The 19,196-nt window shown below is 49.2% G+C and overlaps 2 long non-coding RNA genes across 2 annotated transcripts; one reads left to right on the top strand and one right to left on the bottom strand.

Annotated features, from left to right (window-relative positions):
* Positions 1-615: 615 nt before the first annotated feature.
* On the bottom strand, positions 616-5,723 carry LOC141275722 (uncharacterized). The gene is made up of 2 exons (XR_012323974.1): positions 5,249-5,723; positions 616-2,913 (listed from the first exon to the last, which is right to left on the bottom strand). It is a non-coding gene; the product is annotated as an uncharacterized lncRNA (long non-coding RNA).
* A 120-nt stretch (positions 5,724-5,843) lies between these two features.
* On the top strand, positions 5,844-11,491 carry LOC109548652 (uncharacterized). The gene is made up of 3 exons (XR_012323968.1): positions 5,844-6,248; positions 8,627-8,886; positions 9,117-11,491. It is a non-coding gene; the product is annotated as an uncharacterized lncRNA (long non-coding RNA).
* Positions 11,492-19,196: the final 7,705 nt, after the last annotated feature.

The following is a 19,196-nucleotide window of genomic DNA, read 5'->3' as shown; positions in this document are numbered from 1 at the left end:
ACTAGGGTGGTCAGGGAGGTCCTCACTGGGAAGGTGACCTTGGAGGAAAGATTTGAAGGACATGAGGAATTATCCCTGAGGATGTCTGGAGGAGGTTCTTTCCAGGCAGAGGGAACCTCCAGGCAAATGCACCAGGGCAGGAGCATGTCTGTGTGTCCTAGTTAAAGTGAGGAGGCCAGTATGGCAGGAGCAGAGATTAATTGAGATGAGATCAGAGGTACAGCCAGACCATGTAAGGCCTGGAGGATGCTGGAAGGGTTTTGACGTTTGCTCTGAGGGAGATGGGAGTTAGAAGATAGTTTTGAGCAGAAGAGGGAGATGGTATGACTTCTTGATTTTTTTTTTAATATTTTTATTTTATTGGAGTATAGTTGATTTACAGTATTGTGTTATTTTCAAGTGTACAGCAAAGTGATTCAGTTATACATATACATATATTCTTTCTTTTTTAGATTCTTTTCTCTTATAGGTTATCACAGAATATTGAACAGAGTTCCCTGTGCTATACAGTAGGTCCTTGTTGGTTATCTATCTCATACATAGTAGTGTGCGTGTGTTCATCCCAAGCTCCTGATTTATCCCTCTCCCCCACGTTTCCCTTTTGGTAACTGTAAGTTTGTTTTTTGTTTTTTTTTTTTAAAGAAGATGTTGGGGTAGGAGTTTATTAATTAATTAATTAATTTTTGCTGTGTTGGGTCTTCGTTTCTGTGCGAGGGCTTTCTCTAGTTGTGGCAAGTGGGGGCCACTCTTCATCGCGGTGCGCGGGCCTATCACTATCGCAGCCTCTCTTGTTGTGGAGCACAGGCTCCACACATGCAGGCTTAGTAGTTGTGGCTCACGGGCCTAGTTGCTCCGCAGCATGTGGGATCCTCCCAGATCAGGGCTCAAACCTGTGTCCCCTGCATTAGCAGGCAGATTCTCAACCACTGCACCACCAGGGAAGCCCTGTAAGTTTGTTTTGATATCTGTAAGTCTGTTTCTCTTTTGTAAATAAGTTCATTTGTATCTTTTTTTAAAATTAGATTCCACATATTAGTGATATCATATGATATTTGTCTTTCTCTGTCTCACTTACTTCACTTAGTATGATAATCTCTAGGGCCATCCATGCTGCTGAAAATGACATTACTTTACTCTTTTTTATGGCTGAGTATATTCCATTGGACTTCACCTTTAAAAGCATCACTTTGGGGCTTCCCTGGTGGCGCAGTGGTTGGGAGTCCACCTGCCGATGCGGCGGACACGGGTTCGTGTCCCGGTCTGGGGGGATCCCACATGCCGCGGAGCAACTAAACCCGTGCGCCACAACTACTGAGCCCGCGCCCCTAGAGCCCATGCTCCACAACAAGAGAAGCCACCACGAGAAGCCCGCGCACCTCAAGGAAGAGTAGCCCCCGCTCTCAGCAACTAGAGAAAGCTCGCGTGCAGCAACAAAGACCCAACGCAGCCAAAAATAAGTAAATAAATAAATAGTATCAGTTGAGGATTTATAAGAAGAAAACCAAGTAAAATACTGAATTGAAATAGTTATTTTAAAAAGAGAAAATAGGCAAAATTAAGAACAAAACATAGTTGTCTGAGATATGTCACTGCAGACAAAGGAGAGATTTAAACAATCTTAAAACTGAAGAAATTTATGTCAATGGAAAAGACTTAGTACAAGTCAATAAGTTAAAGCAGTTATAAAAATTGTTTCCCTTCAACCTTATCCAGAATGTTTTAGAGATTAAGTCCTACCAAACCTTCAAGGAAACCTAATGATCTATATAAAATATTCAAGAGGAAAAAGAAATATAGGTTGTATGTAAAGTATGCCCCAACCAAGTTGGTTTTAAAACTATTATCCTCTTTGGAACCTGCACTTTGGTTAGGTAAACAAAACAAACAAAACACCTTGTTCTTGTTGCTAAGAGCTACACGCTGCACATCTGGAGGTGAGGAGTCCTAAGGTTTGCAACTTGCTCTCAGGTAGTGCAGCAATAACGATGATAGCCATCTTTTATGTATTCAGAGGGAGATCAAACAGTTATGGTAAAATTTTAATAAATGACAGAACTAAATATAAGTTAGAAATAATAAAAATATATTTTAAAATTTATTTCCCCTGTAGATTTTCCCACCCTTTTTCATCTTCTCTCTTCCTTTCTTCAACCCTTTCTCCCTTCCTGCCCTCCTTTTCCCGGTCTCTTCTTTGCATCTTGTCCCCTGTACATTCGAGCCCCACGGTGAACACAGGTGACTCTGTCCACCTCAGGCCAGATGCGGGCGGACAGGGGAGTGGGTGCTCGCCTGAGCAGTTTGTAAGCTGTGCCTGGACCCGCTGTTACTGTGTCCTTTAGTGAAGTCACTCCAGTCTTTGAAGGAAGTCACACCGGCTCTAAATTATGTTCCCCACAGAAGAAGGAACATTCTCGGTGGGTATTTCCTAGATCCTTAGCGGGCCGTCTGCTTCCTGGTTTTTGGTTCTTAGAATCTAACAGCGGGGGGCCCGGGGCGGGGCGGGGCGGGGCTGGAAGAAGCATTTCCCTATTCACACGCCTCAGAATCAACCAAGACCTTGTTTAAAATAAGTCGGATTCCAGATCCCCCTCCGGATCTACCAACTCGGAATTTCCGAGGACCACATAGGTCTTCATTTTCTCAAGCGGCAGTTTGAGAACCAGAAACCTAAATGCAGCTCTCTCCCCTCCCAGCCTGCACATAAGTTCCTTTATTCTGCTTTTAAATCCGTGGACGACTTTTATTTCCTTCAGCCCAGGGTTTGGGGGACGGGTGATTTCCAGTCCTCACTGTAAACTCTGGCCCAGCAGAGAAAACTTTAGGGCCCTCCTGCGAGCCCCGCCTTGGGTTCTGCGAGCATCCGCGCTGGGTGGTTTAGGTTCCTTTTCCGGACCCAGCAGTGGCGCCAGAGGTCTGCAGAGAGAAAGATGCCGCTGTGCGGGTGAGTCCAGGGGTACAAAGGTGAGAGTGGAGGGAGAAAACGTCTTTCATGGGGCAGAGCAGAGGGGGCTGGAAGCAGGGTGGGGTGGAGGGAACACACTTTGTACAAAAGACAACCTGGGAAGCTTGGGCGGGGGGCCGGTGTGTTGGGGGGCGAGGCAGCCAAATCTAGATCCAGGGAGCAACCCTGACCCTGAGCCCTATACCATCAGGGCCTCTTCCACCCCCAGAATGAGTAGGATTGGCTTTATCTCTAGTTACAATCATCTCCAAATGCTGTGCAACAAACCTAGCATATTAGCGTTAAAGTATTAAAAGTCTTTTGGGAGGGTGGGGGTGAGCTGAATGAGACGGTTTGCTGGATTTGCACACCTAAGAAGTCCTCTAAGGAGTTGACATCATGGAGGAAAGGGCTTGGGCCCAGCTGTCAGGAGAGCTGGGTTCTACCTGCCTCTCTGCATCTCACTATTCTTGCTATCTTTAGAAGTGAAAAGATTCTCTCTGAGAATGAGCAGGACCCAATCCCTGAATGGCTAAATAAATTATGATGCTCAAAGTAATTAATAAAAATGGATGTGAAATCTAAGAAATGGTTAAAACTTTGTGATGCATGAGATTTCCAGCCACAGAAAAAGTGTAGGGTAGGGGTCTTAGTGGAATGGCTAGTAGTGACAGGCGGAGTTCAATGTGAGAAAGCATTTGCAGGGGAGACAAAGATGAAATGAACACAGTTCCTGCTACTGGAGTGGCTCATTGTCTAACGGGAGGAGTGTAAGATGGTAAGATAGGGTTCAAGGGAGGGCACACCTGGTACCATCAGGGAGGTTCAAACCATGGCCTAGACCAGTGGTTCTAAAATTTGCCAATACATTGGAATCACCAAGGGAGCTTTAAAAGATATGAAGGTCTAAGTCCAACCCAAGGGATACTAATTCAATTGGTTTTGGCCACTGCCTGAACATACAGACAGTGAAAACTCTCCAGCTGGTTTTAATAAGCAGCTGAGTTTGAGGACCATGGTGTAGGTATTCCAGAGACTAAGAGATGAGTGCTGGGGATAAGTCACAGCTTTCAGTAGAAGGAGGCCTTCAGGACGGCATTATTGTTATTACAGTATTATTGAAGTATAATTCATATATCACATAATTCACCCTTTTAAAGTTACAGTTAAGTGGTGTTTAGTATAATCCAGAGGTTGTGCTACCAATCCCACTATGTAAAAGAGATCTTTTAGGATGTGCAGTTCTGATGGGCTGGAAGGCAGAGGAGAGTAATCCATAAGAGGGGAATGTGTAAGCAGTGGCATCCTGATAGGACAGGGTAAGGAAATGGGGGGAGCCCACTTTTACTGCAACCCAGGGGAGATGTCACCAGAGAAGTGGAAGATGATGCCAGACAGCTGGTTGTGGCAACTGCAGGCTTTGATGGTGGAGTAGAGACCTTATGTGTTAATTCTGCAGATGGGGCAGCTGTGGATGGCTGGGGCCTTATGGTTATAACTGGCGACAGGCAGGTGTTTAGGAAGCCTTTGCAGTTCTCTAGGCTGAGGTAGATGAAAGCCTGGACTAAGGTAGCTGCAGTGGGACTGAAAAGGGGTTGGAGGAGCTGACTGTGAGCCCATGAGAGGCAGGGGAAAGGGGATCAGAAGGGACCAAGCTGGTGATGCTTAAAGAGAACTTGGGGGAGAGAGGCTGGTGTGCAGGGAGAGGGCTAGAGTTTGCCTGTACATCTGTTGGGTTTGAGGGGCAGATGGGCCCAGAGGCGCAGTTGTCCTGAGGCAGGTTGGAAAGGGAGTTGGGAGAGGTTGGTGTTGGGGTCGATCATGGGGAGCCACCTCATTGGGCCTGAATCAAGAGGCTGCCTTGGGAGAGTGTGGACACCTATAGGCAGAGGCCACAGGAAAAGACACATGGCTCCGTCTTGGAGTCAGTGGGAGGAGAAGATTATAATGGTGGAAACATCTAGAAGAGTTTGAACTCTGGGGAAGAGTCCTTCATCTGGGCAAGTGGCTTCTGAGAGGCAGAGCTGCTGAAATCTGCAAATCTGGTCTCAGCGGACTGTTGCCAGTACCTCTGCTGTGCAAGGTGGAGGGAGGGGGTTATGGTAGAGAAGTTGTGCCTGAAGGAAGAAGCCCTGAAAGGCCGGAAACGTGGGGTGTCTCTGAAGCAGCCTTGTGAGACCTTCCCTGTCGCGGGCGGGGAGTCTTTTTGCAGAGGAGGGAGGCGGTGATCTGGGCGCTTCTGGTGGGGGGGGCGCCCTAACTCTCTGCTGCTCAGAGCCTGTCCCTTCGGCATTTGTCTGCACTTACCCTCCGTCTCACCTTCCTGGGGATCCTAAGGCTTTACTGGCCTCCAGGCTTTTCTAGGCAGCGGAAGCGGCCGGATGGCGGTCCCCGCTCGGAGGAGGGAGGACTGGGACGGGGACGGGGCGGGGGCGGGGCCAAGTTTTTAAAGCTCCGAGCGGGCCGTCTCCGCTGCCAGTGCGCCGCCGCTGCCCAGCTCAGTGCCGCCCGCTCGCCTGCTGTCCCGGGGCCTCTGGGAGATTGACAAGGTCTGGGCCATGGCGCTACTCCTTGTCCTGCCGTTTCTAGCCAGTGCTGCCCTTTCTGTGCTCCCGGCTACCGCCGCTGGTGAGTGGCGTTCATTGAGGTCCTCAGCCGGGAGACTGGGGCGGTTTCAGGGTCCGGGTGGGATTCGGTGAGCGTCGCGGGGACCGTCTCACTTGCGGTGCAGCGGGGTGGGGAGTGGGGGCGGGGGAGTGGGGGGAGTCGGGGGCGGGGTGAGGCCGGGGAGGGGCCGGGAGCGGCTCGCGGCCTGTGGCCACCAAATAACGTTCCGGCTTTTCAGTCTCTTTCCGACTCCCACCCTCTGCTGCCCCTGCTGCACCCGCCCTCCCTGCTTTCCTCTTCCTCACACACCCGCGTCCTCTGACTGCCCTGGGTGGGAAGGCTGCCCCCAAGCCCGGGTTGCTCCCGTCAGAGGCGATCAAGGGCTCTTGGAGGTCCGACGCTCAGGCGGCCACTTCCCACCGGTGTGCGGGACGCCCTCTTAGGCCCCTGAGCGCTGTCCTCTCCTCCTGTTCTCAGTTCTGCCCTCTTCCCGTTTCTGGCCTCGGGAATCAGGGGGCTTCCAGGCAGGCAGCGCTCAAGGGCCTCAGGCCTTGGAGTTGAGGGTCTCTTTCTAGTGACTGGAGCTCTAGGAAGGGCCCAAGGGCCCTGAACCACATTTCCTACTGCTGTGGGCACCGTGGCCGATCCTGGCTTTCACTGAGGGAAGCGACAAAAAATGTTTTCCCATATTCAGATACAGGTAAGTTATCCTGTCTTATACATGAACTAAGTTGAATTTTGCACTAAGTAACTTGCCTCTTTGTGGCCTGTCAGACATACATTGTACATCTGCTTTAATTATTAAAGGAAACGGCACATTGACCAGAAGTAAAGAATCTCCATGTTAAAAATAAAGATTCAATGCCCCTCTTCTTGGGACTCCAACGCTAGTTCACCTTTGATGATAAGACTCCTTTCCCAGGTGCCAAGGCCACACTGTATGTGCTGCACGTGTATGTGCTGCAGCCCTGACTTGTTTAATGTTCTTTGTTCTGACAAGATATAAAAGCCTGTGCTGTGCTGAAAACCCTGCTGGTTCAGGGCTAGTCCTTAGTTTGGCTCAAATAAAACTCTTTTCTATTCTTATTATAGATTGTTTACTGATTAATTTCATTGACAGAGTGAATCTGATGGCTTTGGGGCCTAGATTCTTCCTGTGGTTTCTATGGTCTCTACTCCCTCCCTCCTCCCTTACTTCCCCCCTCCCCCACTCATGTTCACTCTAATTTTCTGCTGTGCCCACGTACCCACCCCTGATTCTCTCCTTGCCTCCTCCCCTGCCATCTCTTGCGCCCCCTCAGGATTTGTCCTGCCCCTTCCTGCTGTCCCCTCCTCTCTACAGTTCTCTGATCCCTTCCTAGGGCGTCCTCACCCTCATCCCCTTTCCCACCACAGGTCCCTCTCTTCCCCTCATGGGTCTTGACCTGCAAGGACCAGACACCCGCATGGCTCCTACCACCCCCCAGCTTTCACTAACCTTACATTTCTGGGGATGACTTTTGCCCAGGGGGACTTCCCTCCCTCATCACTACCCTATTTTCATCACCAGGGGGAGCTCTGCTGCTAATGATAACTGGGCCTTGAGCACAGTGCACAGCCCCTGTGGGAGGACCTGTCCCCTGGTCTTGGCACCCATCCTCCTACCTCCGCCCCAGTGCAGGCACCTGCTCTTGGCCCTCGTTCAGTGTGGGCCTTTCCCCCAGCACTGCCCCTTCCCCACTCCTGCATCCTAAACCTCACCCTCTTGAGACCTCCACTCTCTAGGCCTCAGGTGCTGGACTCCACTTGCCCTGGTCCCTCTGCACCTACCCTCATGGCACGTTGCCCAGCTTCCACTCCTTGCCTGAGTGCCTGGGGCCATCGCCACGTTCTCATCAATCACAAGCCTCCTCCCAGGAATCACTACCCCATCCTCACCCTCAACCAGAGCACCCCTCCTCTCCTGTCTTCACCCTAACCCAAGGTCCCCCAGAGTGACCCCTGAGGCATGCTCATCCCCTGCCCCCCAATCCACCCTCACCACTGTCTCCTCTGCAGCCCCTTGCCCTTCCTCCCTCCCCAATAGGAATACTACCCTTGGTCCAACTGCCCACCTCCTTGGCCTTCATCACCCTCTCTTGGGTTCACTGACCCCAGTGGGCTCTCACTACATCAACCATGTATCCAAAATCCTTGTTGATGCCACTTGGTCAGTTGGCCTTTCCCTACAGGGGGTCTTCCCCCAGCCCTGCCCCTCCTGTGCTGGCTGCCTGACCCATGCCCTCTGTGGAGGTGTGACCTGCCCCCAACCACTCCCACCATGCAGGTCCCTCCCAATGTGCACCTTGGCTTTCCAGTTCTATTTTCTCTTGCCAACCCTCCTTCTAATTCTCCATGACCCTTGGGCACATGGCACTGACTCAGGCCCCCAACACCCACCTCTCCCAGGGGACACTGGCAGGTCCAGCCACCTCCCCACCTGGGGCCTCACCATGCCTCTTGCACTCTGGGCCCAGACCCACTGCTTCACCTCCACCAGGGGTACTGGCCCACCTTCCACTCTCTTAGGGCCACAGCCCAGCCCCTCAGGCCCCTCTGCCTCGTGCCTCACCCTCCCTTGAGCCCACCTTGTCCATGATGAGCCTGCCCCACGGGCAGCAGCCCTCGCTCTCCATCTCACCTGACCCGCCTCTGACCAGGGATGCCTCTGATCCTGGGCCTGACACTGCCCCTCCCTCCCCTCTGACTCCACCTCCCCTCACCCTGGTCTTCCTGCCTCTCCCTTGCCCCCTGCAGGCCAGCCTCTCCCCTTGGCCTCCTGCCTGGACCCTTAGGGAGCCGGTGCCTCCCTGTCCTGGCACTTGTGCTGCTTGTTTGCCCATCTCCACCCCTCCCTCCACTCCTCAATTCCCCTCTCCTTCCCTTCTCTTTTTCTTCTTTCCCCTGTGTTGGAAAAATTCTCATTGTGGTCCCTTGTACATGTGCATGTTCTGCATCCTCAGTCCTGGAGCAGGTCAGGACAGCAGAACTTGTCTGGTAAACATTTGATGTGCACTTGTTTCCGGAAAGCTCTTTCATCTGCGGTTCCCCCTTCCCCAGGATCACACAGTCTTCATTACAACCTCACGGCGCTGTCCCGGGATGGATCTGTGCAGTCCAGCTTTTTCGCTGGGGGACACTTGGATGGCCAGGCCTTCCTGCACTATGACCGTGAGACAGGCAGGTAGAACCCCGGGGGCTGTGGGCAGAAGAGCTGGGAGCTGAGACGTGGGACACAGAGTCCAAGGACTTGACAGAGACGTGGAAGGACCTCAGAGAGCTTCTAGCAGAAATCCTTGCCCTGCAGGAGGAGAAAGGAGGTGAGAGTGGGGAGGGTCCGAGAGTGCTGGGAGGCCTTTCACTGGATTTGGGGGCAGGGGCCAGAGGATAGGGGTCTGTGAGTTCAGCAGGGGGGTGGCCATGACTCAGCAGCCCTGGGAAGACATGAGGGGAGCAGGGAGGGGGCCCTCTGGCTGGAGTTTCTCACTTGGGTGTGAGGACAGAGGGACACGGGGACTGGAGGAGTCACTGCTGGTGGGGTGGGGTGCAGGTGTGAATTCCCTCCAGGAGATCTGGGCTGTGAAATCCGAGAAGACAACCACGCCTGGGGCTTCAGGTTTCGCTACTATGATGGGGAGCTCCTCCTCTCCTGTCACCCAGAGACCCACGGATGTACAGCGCCCCAGTCCTTGGCTCGGAACTTGGCCATGGAAATGGAGAAGTCCTGGGACACAGATGGCTTTCAAAGCAAGTATTACCAGGCCCACATGCAGGGAGAGCTTTGTGGAAGACTGCGGGGCTATTTGGAATCCTGGACAGGCTTCAGGGAGAGAACAGGTACTGCTCCTGGGCCAGGGCCCTTCCTCTCCCCCAGACCCCTAGAGCCTCCCCGCCGTGACTCTGCACACGGAGACCCTCCCTGTCCTCTGGGTACATATATGCTCTGCTGGCGTGGTGTCCTGCAATTTAATGCCATCCTGAAAGCCTCCTTCTGAAAGCTGTGCCTTATCCCCAACACACATCTCTTGGTCTTTGGAATACCTACGCCATGGTCCTTAAACCTGATTGCTTATAGAACCACCTGGGGAGTTTTTACTATCCATATGTCTAGGCCATGGCCAAAACCAACTGAATCAGTATCCCTTGGGTTGAACCTAGGGCTTCATATCTTTTGAAGCCCCCTCAGCGATTCCAAATGTGTAGGCAAGCTTTAGAGTCACTGGTCTAGCCCTGCTTGAAACCTCCCGGATGGAACCAAGTGTGCCCTGCCTTGAGCCCCATCTGACCATTTTATACTCCCCACATTAGAAAATGAGCCACTTTAGGATCAGGAACTGTGTTCATTTCATCTTTGTCTCCCTGCAAATGCTTTTTTTAAAGTTGTACTCTGCCTCTCATTAGTAACCATTCCACTAAGATCCTTTTCCAATACTTTTCCTGTGGATGGAAATGTCATGCCTCGGGAAGTTTTAACAATTTCTTAGATTTCACATCATTTTTATTAATTAATTACTTTGACCATCATAATTTATTTAGCAGGTCAGGGATTGGGTCCTGTCCCATCTCAGAGAGCTTCTTTTCATTGCGAAAGGTCACAAGGGTAGTGAAAGTATAGAGGCAGATGGAACCCAGCTCTCCTGACAAGCCCTTTCCTCCAAGACCATCGTCCTTCGAAGACTTGATAGGTGTGGCAGCTCCAGCAAACGGTCTCATTCGAGTCGCAACCCCTCTCCCCCCAAAAAGACTTTTAATACTAATACTAATATGTTAGGTTTGTCTCACAGCATTTAGAGATGACTGCAATGAGAGATAAAGCCAACTACTCTTCGTGAGAGGTACGACTCCAGATTTGGGGTGCTCTCCCGGATTTGGGCGTGGCTGTCCCTCCCCCATCAAGCGTCGCAGCTAGTCTCTTGTACAAAGTATTTTCCCTGCACGCCACGCTGCCTCCAGCCTCCCCTGCTCTGCCCTATAAACTACCTGTTCTCCCTCCACTCTCCCTTTTGTACCCCTGGACTCACCGGCACACTGGCATCTTTCTCTGCGCAGACCTCTCGCACTGCTGCTGGGTCCCGAAAGGAAACCGAAAGCAGCCTGCGCGGATGCTTGCCTAACCCGAGGCGCGGCCCCGCTGCACCCTCAGAAGATCAACCAACCCCTAACTCTGGTTTAAAGGAAATAGAAGTTGTTCGTGGATATAAAAGCAGAATAAAGGCTCTTATGGGCAGGTTGGGACAGGAGTGAGCTGCATTCAGGCTTCTGGTCCTCACACTGCTCGGCAATTACATCTGCAGGCTGCGAAAATGCAGACCTGCTTGGGTCCGCGGAAATTCCGAGTCGGTAGGTCTGACGAGAGATGTGGAATTCGATTTATTTTAAACCGCCCCTGGATTGATCCTGAGTTCGGAGCTGCTTCTTCCAGCCCACCCCGCTGCGGGGCCCACCGTTAGATTCTAGGATCTAAGTACACTTCTACAGCCTCGCGTCGCCCCCAGGAAGGAAAGCGCCCGCTGCGGAACTGGCCTTTAAATCCGGTCCTTCCTGCCCGAATGAAAAGCAGAGATCCAGAAAACAAAAACAAAAAACCACCGAGGTTCTGCCGCGTTCAGGGAGGAAACTACTTTAGACCCAGTGTGACTTCCTTCAAAGACTGGGGTGACTGCCTGAAATGATACGATAACAGTGGAGCTGGGCAACGCTTCATCGTTTACAAAACGCCCGGGTGAGCATCGACTTGGGCGTCGGTACCAGACCGGTGGAGGTGAGTCAGGTGTGTTCGTGTGTTTGAATATGCAGGGGATAAGCCCTAAAGGAGAGAGTGGAAAAAGCAGGGAGGAAGGGAAGGGGGAAAGGGTTGAAGAAAGGAAAAGAGAAGAAAAAGGGAGAAAAAAGCTACGGGGAAATAAACTTTTAACGATGTACTTTTATGATTTCTAACGTTTATTTTTATTCTTTATCTAGTTCTGTCATTTATTCAAGGTTTGCTATAGCTGTTTGATCTCTCTCTGAATGCATAAATAGACGGCTATTACTGTTATTGCCGAACCACTGGAGAGTAAGTTGCGCACAGCAGGACTCCTCACCTCCAGATGTGCAGCGTGTAGCTCTTAGCAACAAGAACAAGGTGTTTTGTTTGTTTTGCTTACCTAACCAAAGTGCAGGTTCCAAAGAGGATAATATTTTAAAAATCAACTTTGAAGGGACATACTTTATATACAATTTAATGCATCTATTTGAAATGCACAGCTGGTTTGAGCTTTGGCAATTTACGCGCCCATGTCACCATTACCACAGTAAAGATGTAGAACATTTCCACTGTCCCCAAAGAAAAGCCTTGCGACATAATTCCATGCAGCCAATATAAGGAGTAAGATAGATTTTACTGTATTGCTATGAAAAGATGTGCCCAACACACTTTTAAGCTTCTCTAAAAGCTAGAGAACGTACTGAATTATAATGCCACTAACACCACTTACAAAATATATATCTTATTTATTTTAAAATTTATTTTTATTTACTTGGTTGCACCAGGTCTTAGTTGCAGCATGCGAACTCTTAGTTGTGACATGTTGAATCTGGTTCCCTGACCAGGGATGGAACTCGGGCCTCCTGCATTGGGAGTTCGGAGTCTTACCCACTGGACCACCAGGGAAGTCCCCAAAATATATATTTTAAATAGATGAAACCCTGGAAGATTGCTCACCGAAGTTCTGACAGTGGTATCTCCAGGGAGTGAGATAATTCGTGGCTTAAAATTTATCTGAAATGTTGGAATCTTCTTTTAGTGTAAATTTGGATTTATATTGTGTAGGGGGTCAGGGAGTGAATATTTCCACTTAAAAATATCATGACACTAAGCCCCAAAGTCAATAAGTTGCAGATTTTTAAACACCAAAATGTTAACTAAAATCCAACACCAGAAACTGTATTTTGGGATAATCCTTCACACTTTCATAGCCCTGAATCTTTCAAAGTGCTTTGCAAAGGGATGTTTTTAGTGGAGTACACGGAATATAAACAAACATTTATGAGAGGCTCGGACTCTAATAAAAAGAAGCGCAAATCAGTGGGGACACAAGGGATCCCGTCACATTTATCCTCAACCCACGTTCCAAACCCGCGGTGCCATAGCGTCCTCCAGCCGAGAAAAGGTCGGGGCAAACCTTATTCCTCGAGCCTCGATTTGTCCTTGAGAAAAGATAAAGGCTTTCAGAGCGAGTCTGAGGAACAAGACACTGACTTCCTTTTTTTTTTTTTTTTTTGACACTGACTTTCTGATGTAAAGTTTCAAAAATGCTGGGCAATGGCAGTGTCTCCGTCAGAGCATCCAACCCATGTGGGCGATGCTCGCTCTGGCTCTCGGGTTTGCAGTGGCTCAAGGAGAGGACGCAGAGAAACTGAGAATTCCCTGGCGGTCCAGTGGTTAGGACTAAAACCTCTCACTGCCGAGGGCCTGGGTTCAATCCCGGTGGGGGAAGTAAGATCCTGCAAGAAGCGCGGTGCGGCCAAAAATGGAAGGAAGGAAGGAAGGAAGGGAGGGAGGGAGGGAGGGAGGGAGGGTTAGGATGGTGGTGGGGAGGCAAGGAAACTCAGACAATAACTGGAGAGGAAGAAAGCGTGGTAGGGAGGACCCAAAGCCTCCACACCCGTCCCTGCTCCCCTTCCTGTTGGTGTTGGAGGGGACAACGCAGTCCTAGGAGGCACAGCTGGTGCAGACACTTGGGTTGCTCCTAGCAATTTCTGATGAGCTTAAACTGGGAGGAGACTGTAACTTTTTTCCTTTGAAAAGCAGGCTCCTAAAATGGTACTGACAAAGTGGTTTGCAGGGCAGAAATAGAGACACAGATGTAGAGAACAAACGTATGGACACCAAGGGGGGAAAGTGGGGTGGGTGGTGGTGGGATGAATTGGGAGATTGGGATTGACATATATACACTAATATGTATAAAATAGATAACTAATAAGAACCTGCAGTATAAAAAATAAATGAAAAAAAATTCAATAAAAGAAAAGTAGGCACCTAATCTCCCACTCTGATGGGTTTACCAATTCATCCTGATGAAACACAAGAACAAAACAAAGTCAAATTCTGATCTTTCTGGCCAATAGAAGGTCTGCACTCTCCCCATTCCTCACTTGCTTTAGGACTCCACACAGTGAACTGCTGGGCTCCAGACCTGCTGCCCTCAGGCCAGCCCCCTCTCCTGCCAGACTCCGCCTCTCGTCCAGCTGCACTCAGCTTTGTCTCTACTCTCCTCATCCTTTTCCCTCCCCAGAACCATCCCTGAATATCTCTCGCCCTTTTCAAAAGACTTCTCCTGGAGTACAAACTCCTCTGAACCGCAGGAAAAAAGAGAGGCAAAGACCACTGAGAGAAACCCTGAAGGGCACCTGTGGCTCCGCCTCTAGACATCCCATACCATCCCCTCCAGCTCTCTCTCTGTGTAAATCTCGGGTACCCAAGTTGGGAACCACTGGTGTAAATGGAGAGTCAAAATTTAGGAAACCTTCCCACCTTGGCACTACATTCAAGACTTTGGTGTTATGGTCACATGTGCCTTTATTTCTGGATATGGGACAATGGCACTCATCAGATCAGCAGACTGCAAACACCCCCCCCCCCCAAAAAAAGGCTTAAAGCACTCTGCATTCGGGAGGAGAGTGAGATGCGGTGACCCTGTGACTCCAAGTCTACAGGTCACTCCTACACAAAGGGATACTGAAAAGCGGTGCAGGACAGTCCATTCCCTCCAGGGACTGGTCAGGGAAGTCAGAGCCACTGAGGGTGGATGTCAAATTCCCTCAAAGAAATATCATTGCAAGGAAACCTTTGTCACACTTTTAAGCCCACACAAATGCTCAAATAGAACCAACATCAGAAAACCAAAATCCTAGTTCAGATGACACCACTGAAGTTGGCTCTAAGGCTTTGTGGGACCCGTTAGGTAGAAAGAACAACTCTATTTAGGGCTATAGCTCAATAGCCCCTACATCTTGGGGCCCCCAGAAAGGACACTATCTCTTCAGCAGCACACAGTGAGGTCATTTCTGAGAAAAACTAAAATCTCCTTGAATTCCTGAGGTTCTTACATTTACTCAATGACTTTGTAGATGTTGATTTAATCTTTGAACATCTTGGAATTAATCTGCTTTACTCTAAGTATAGAACCGGAAGCAGGAAACAAGGGACTGACCCTGAGCTATGGCCCCACCCCGTGGCTCTTTTAGGCAATAATCATAAGAGATTTTGAGCCAGTGAAATCCATGACTAGGTAAACAGTAAACTCTCCATTTCAACAAATGTTTCAGATATTCCAGCTTGCCTAGGAATGTTCTAACTTGAACCCAGTCTCAACATTTAAAATTTATATTTTTATATTGCTTTTTAAATAATTCATGTATATTACACTGAGTTTGTTGCAGTAAGCCACGTGGAATCAAGTGTGGAATTAAGATAAGTAAATAAATGTGTGGTTCTTCATTGACTTACTGCTCACGCCATCTTTAAAATGTATCAACATTAAATCCAGTCACTTCTCACAGCTCTACTGCTTCCATCCTAGAACTGTCCTCCCCACAATAGTAAACAGGCTAGCCTTCCAGGTGGGCTCCCTGCTGGCTCTCATGCCCTGCTGTCTGTTACCCACGTAACAGATGACATGAATTTTTAAACTGAGTTAGACCACATCCTCACCACCACATCCCACAGAACACTGCAGCGTCTTCCTTTCGTAGGCAGAATGAAATCCCAGTCCCTCACCACTGCCTACAAGCCCCTTATGACAGGGACCCTCTGGCCACCCTGGCCTCAGCCCACCACTGGCAGCCCGGCTCACTCATCTACTCATATGGGCCTCTGACACTGCCCAGTCCTGTCCCAGGGCTCCTGTCCCTGCTGTGACTCCCCAAGTGCACCTCCTCCCCAGAGACTCACATGGGTGCTCCCTCCTCCATTCAGGTCCAGTGTCCCAAGGTCAAGTCCTCAGAAACATCATGTCCAACAAACTCTCTGAGATATTTGCCTTGCCATTGCCACCACCAATCTTCTAGCCCAGCCATATTTTTCTCCAGAGCAATTATCACTGATAGCAGAATAATTGCTTTTGTCATCTGTATCACTGAAATATATGTTCTTTAAAACAGGAACCTTGTCTACTTGTCACCACTTGTATCTCTAGCACATAGAACAGTCCCAGTACATAGTAGGGACTCAGTAAATATGGGTTGAATATAAGCTGGCATAGTGGTTTTGAAAAGCAATTTGAAAACATGTATGACAAGCCTTAAAAATGTTCATACTGGGCTTCCCTGGTGGTGCAGTGGTTGAGAGTCCGCCTGCCGATGCAGGGGACACGGGTTCGTGCCCCGGTCTGGGAAGATCCCACATCCCGCGGAGCGGCTGGGCCCGTGGGCCATGGCCGCTGAGCCTGTGCTCCGCAGCAGGAGGCCACAATAGTGAGAGGCCCGTGTACCGCAAAAAAAAAAAAAAAACCAAAAAACTTCATACCATTTGACCCAGTAATTTCTATTCAACAAATCTATGATTCTAAAATAAAATATAGAAGGATATTTAGGTGTAAGAATTTTATTTTTTTAAATTTTTGGCCATGCCAGGTGGCTTGCAGGATCACGGTTCCCTGACCAGGGATTGAACCTGGGCCTCTGCAGTGAGAGCTCCAAATCCTAACCACCAGACCACTAGGGAACTCCCTAAGCATAAGAATATGAATCAGGGACTTCTTTGGTGGCGCAGTGGTTAAGAATCTGCCTGCCAATGCAGGGGACATGGGTTCTATCCCTGGTCCGGGAAGATCCCACATGCCATGGAGCAGCTAAGCCTGTGCACCACAACTACTGAGCCTGAGCTCTAGAGCCCACGAGCCACAACTATTGAAGCCCTTGCACCAGAGCCCGTGCTCCGCAACAAGAGAAGCCACCACAACAAGAAGCCTGCGCACTGCAACAAAGAGTAGCCCCTGCTTGCCACAACTAGAGAAAGCCCGCGCTCAGCAACAAAGACCCAACGCAGCCATAAATAAATAAATAAATAAATAAAGACTAGGTGCTTTCACTGCTGTGGCCTGAGTACGATCCCTAGTCAGGGAACTAAGACCTTACAAGCCTCACAGCGTGGCCTAAAATAAAAAGAATATTAATCAGATTTTATTTGTAATGGTAAAAAATGATACAGAAGAGCAGGTATATCTTTTTTTTTTTTTGGAGATAGTATACAGCTGGTAAAAGCAGTGTTTAAGGAGAGTTTGTAATATCATATATAAAGTTGCTTACTGATAATAATAATGTTTTCAAAAACAAGATTCAAAATAATTCATAATGTATGACTACAGCTAACTACAGCTATGCAGTCCTGTATGGACAGACACATGAATACATGGGAAACAGCTGGTGGGAACTAACGGCCTGTCAAAGGGCTCACCATGATCCTCCCAGTGGAGACACCAGATGGTTTTCCATCTTTCTGCTTCTATACATTTTTTTTTTTTTTTTGCGGTACGCAGGCCCCTCATCGCTGCAGTCTCTCCTGTTGCGGAGCACAGGCTCCGGACGCGCAGGCTCAGCGGCCATGGCTCACGGGCCCAGCCGCTCCGTGGCATGTGGGATCTTCCCGGACTGGGGTATGAACCGCGTCCCCTGCATCGGCAGGCGGACCCTCAACCACTGCGCCACCAGGGAAGCCCTATACATTTTTATATGTTGTCTGTGACTGAGCAAGCTTTACTTTTTTAATAGGATAAAGTACTTATTATGAAGTATTAAAACGTGCAAAATGAAATTTTAATGAAAAAGTCCAAGTCTCCTTTCCCAACTCAGCTTGAAGCAACATCTCTGCTTTGGACTCCACAGGGCAGAAATCCCTACTGATGGTCCTCCAGAGGGAAGAAATGAACTCTTCCTCCACAATCCTTGATCCATTCTTGGGTTTGGGAGTTGGCTGAGCAATAAAGGCAACACTAAGAATACCATCAATTATAGGTTACTGATTGTTATGTAATTTTAATCTCACCACACCTGAGAAAGTAGCATGGATTCTTTCATCTTCACAGCTTGAGAATCTGAGTCCCTGATGTACTGAATGTGTGGCCTGGATTCTCCAAAAAATGTTGGCCTTGAAACTTAAATGACACTGGACCTCCTGGGAAGCCCACCTGGGCACCACCTGGGTGACAGATGAGTGGGTCACTCTGTCACTGAGTGTGGGTCCTAGCATTTCTGGAGCTGTCTGTAGTTTTTCTCCTGAAGACTCCTACACATGCTAAAATGATGTTTTCCCTCCCCTCTTCCCACATCAAGCAGGCTTCTATTTACAGATGTAAAGATAACTTCCCTAATGTTACGACCAACAAGTGCTCTCCCCCCCACAACCCCAAGTGACTGATCCCAACTGGATAATCTAAATTTCACTGAACTTACCCTCAGGGTTGCCATTGAGCGTGTGGATCCAAGACACAAGTTATCTGGAGATTTGGGCTTGGCTGATCCGGAAAGCAGTCCTGAAAGGTAATGTTCTACTAGATGGGCTTTGGAGAGGGGAAGGAAATGCCTGGTGAGAGGAGAAGACAGATGAGAAGATTCCAAAAGCAAACCTCAGTGAGCTCTGTGTTCCAACTAAAGGGTTTGGAAAATCTCCCAGCCATTCTTGGCTTGTAGTTTCCTGTTTCAATTCCCTATGTCTATGAGAGACCATATCGTATAAACCAGACCTCACCTGACTGACCCTGGAACCCCACTCTCACCGCGGTGATCCAGTGTTTGATTGCCTTGGGGTCACAGGAATGGCAGACAGACAGGTAGGGACCAGACGTGGAGGTCAGAGAGGGTGATCCAGAGGCAGTGCTCTATGGTCAGCACCTGGGGCTGCTGCAGCCCCCCAGACTGGCTCCTACACCCTCAGGGCCTTCCTCACCCCTCAGCACGTTGACCTCCAGGCCTTCCTCCACCATACCTTGGCTGTTTGGGCCTATGATGTGACAGAGGGGCTCTGATCACACTTTCTGATCCAAAGATAGGGTGACATAGTCTGACAGGCATGGGCAAACTTGAAGGATAACAGAATGGGCCAATAATGAGAGCCCTGAAGTGTTGGTAAATGGCTTCAATCAGATGTCCTAGGTGAAACTCCAAAGTGATTGATCTTCTAATTATTGAGACCTTGAGCCCACATGGACACTAGAGGGCGTCCTGAGATTGCTGAAACTACAAGTGTTGTGTCCAACCACCAAAAAAATGCCTTGTAGATTGGGCTTTCCTGCTTAAATCAAGATTTGGTCAGTAATAATAATAATAATAAAATAAAATTTTAAAATGGGAATTCCCTGGTGGTCCAGTGGTTAAGACTTGGCGCTTTCACTGCTGTGGGCCCAGTTTCGATCCCTGGTCAGGGAACTAAGATCCTGCAAGCCATGCGACGTGGCCAAAAAAACAATAATAAAAAAGTCGGTTTCTTGACCAAACAACTTGCATTTGTTAACTAATCATGCCTTTATTTTACCTTTTGATGATTGAAAGATATGTAAAGAAAGTAAATGCAGGGACTTCCCTGGTGGTGCAGTGGTTACAAATCTGCCTGCAGCTGCAGGGGAGATGAGTTTGATCCCTGGTCCGGGAAGAT

The sequence above is a fragment of the Tursiops truncatus genome, chromosome 10, assembly GCF_011762595.2.
Source record: "Tursiops truncatus isolate mTurTru1 chromosome 10, mTurTru1.mat.Y, whole genome shotgun sequence".
Classification (NCBI taxonomy): domain Eukaryota; kingdom Metazoa; phylum Chordata; class Mammalia; order Artiodactyla; family Delphinidae; genus Tursiops; species Tursiops truncatus.
This window is presented reverse-complemented; position numbering and strand designations above follow the sequence as displayed.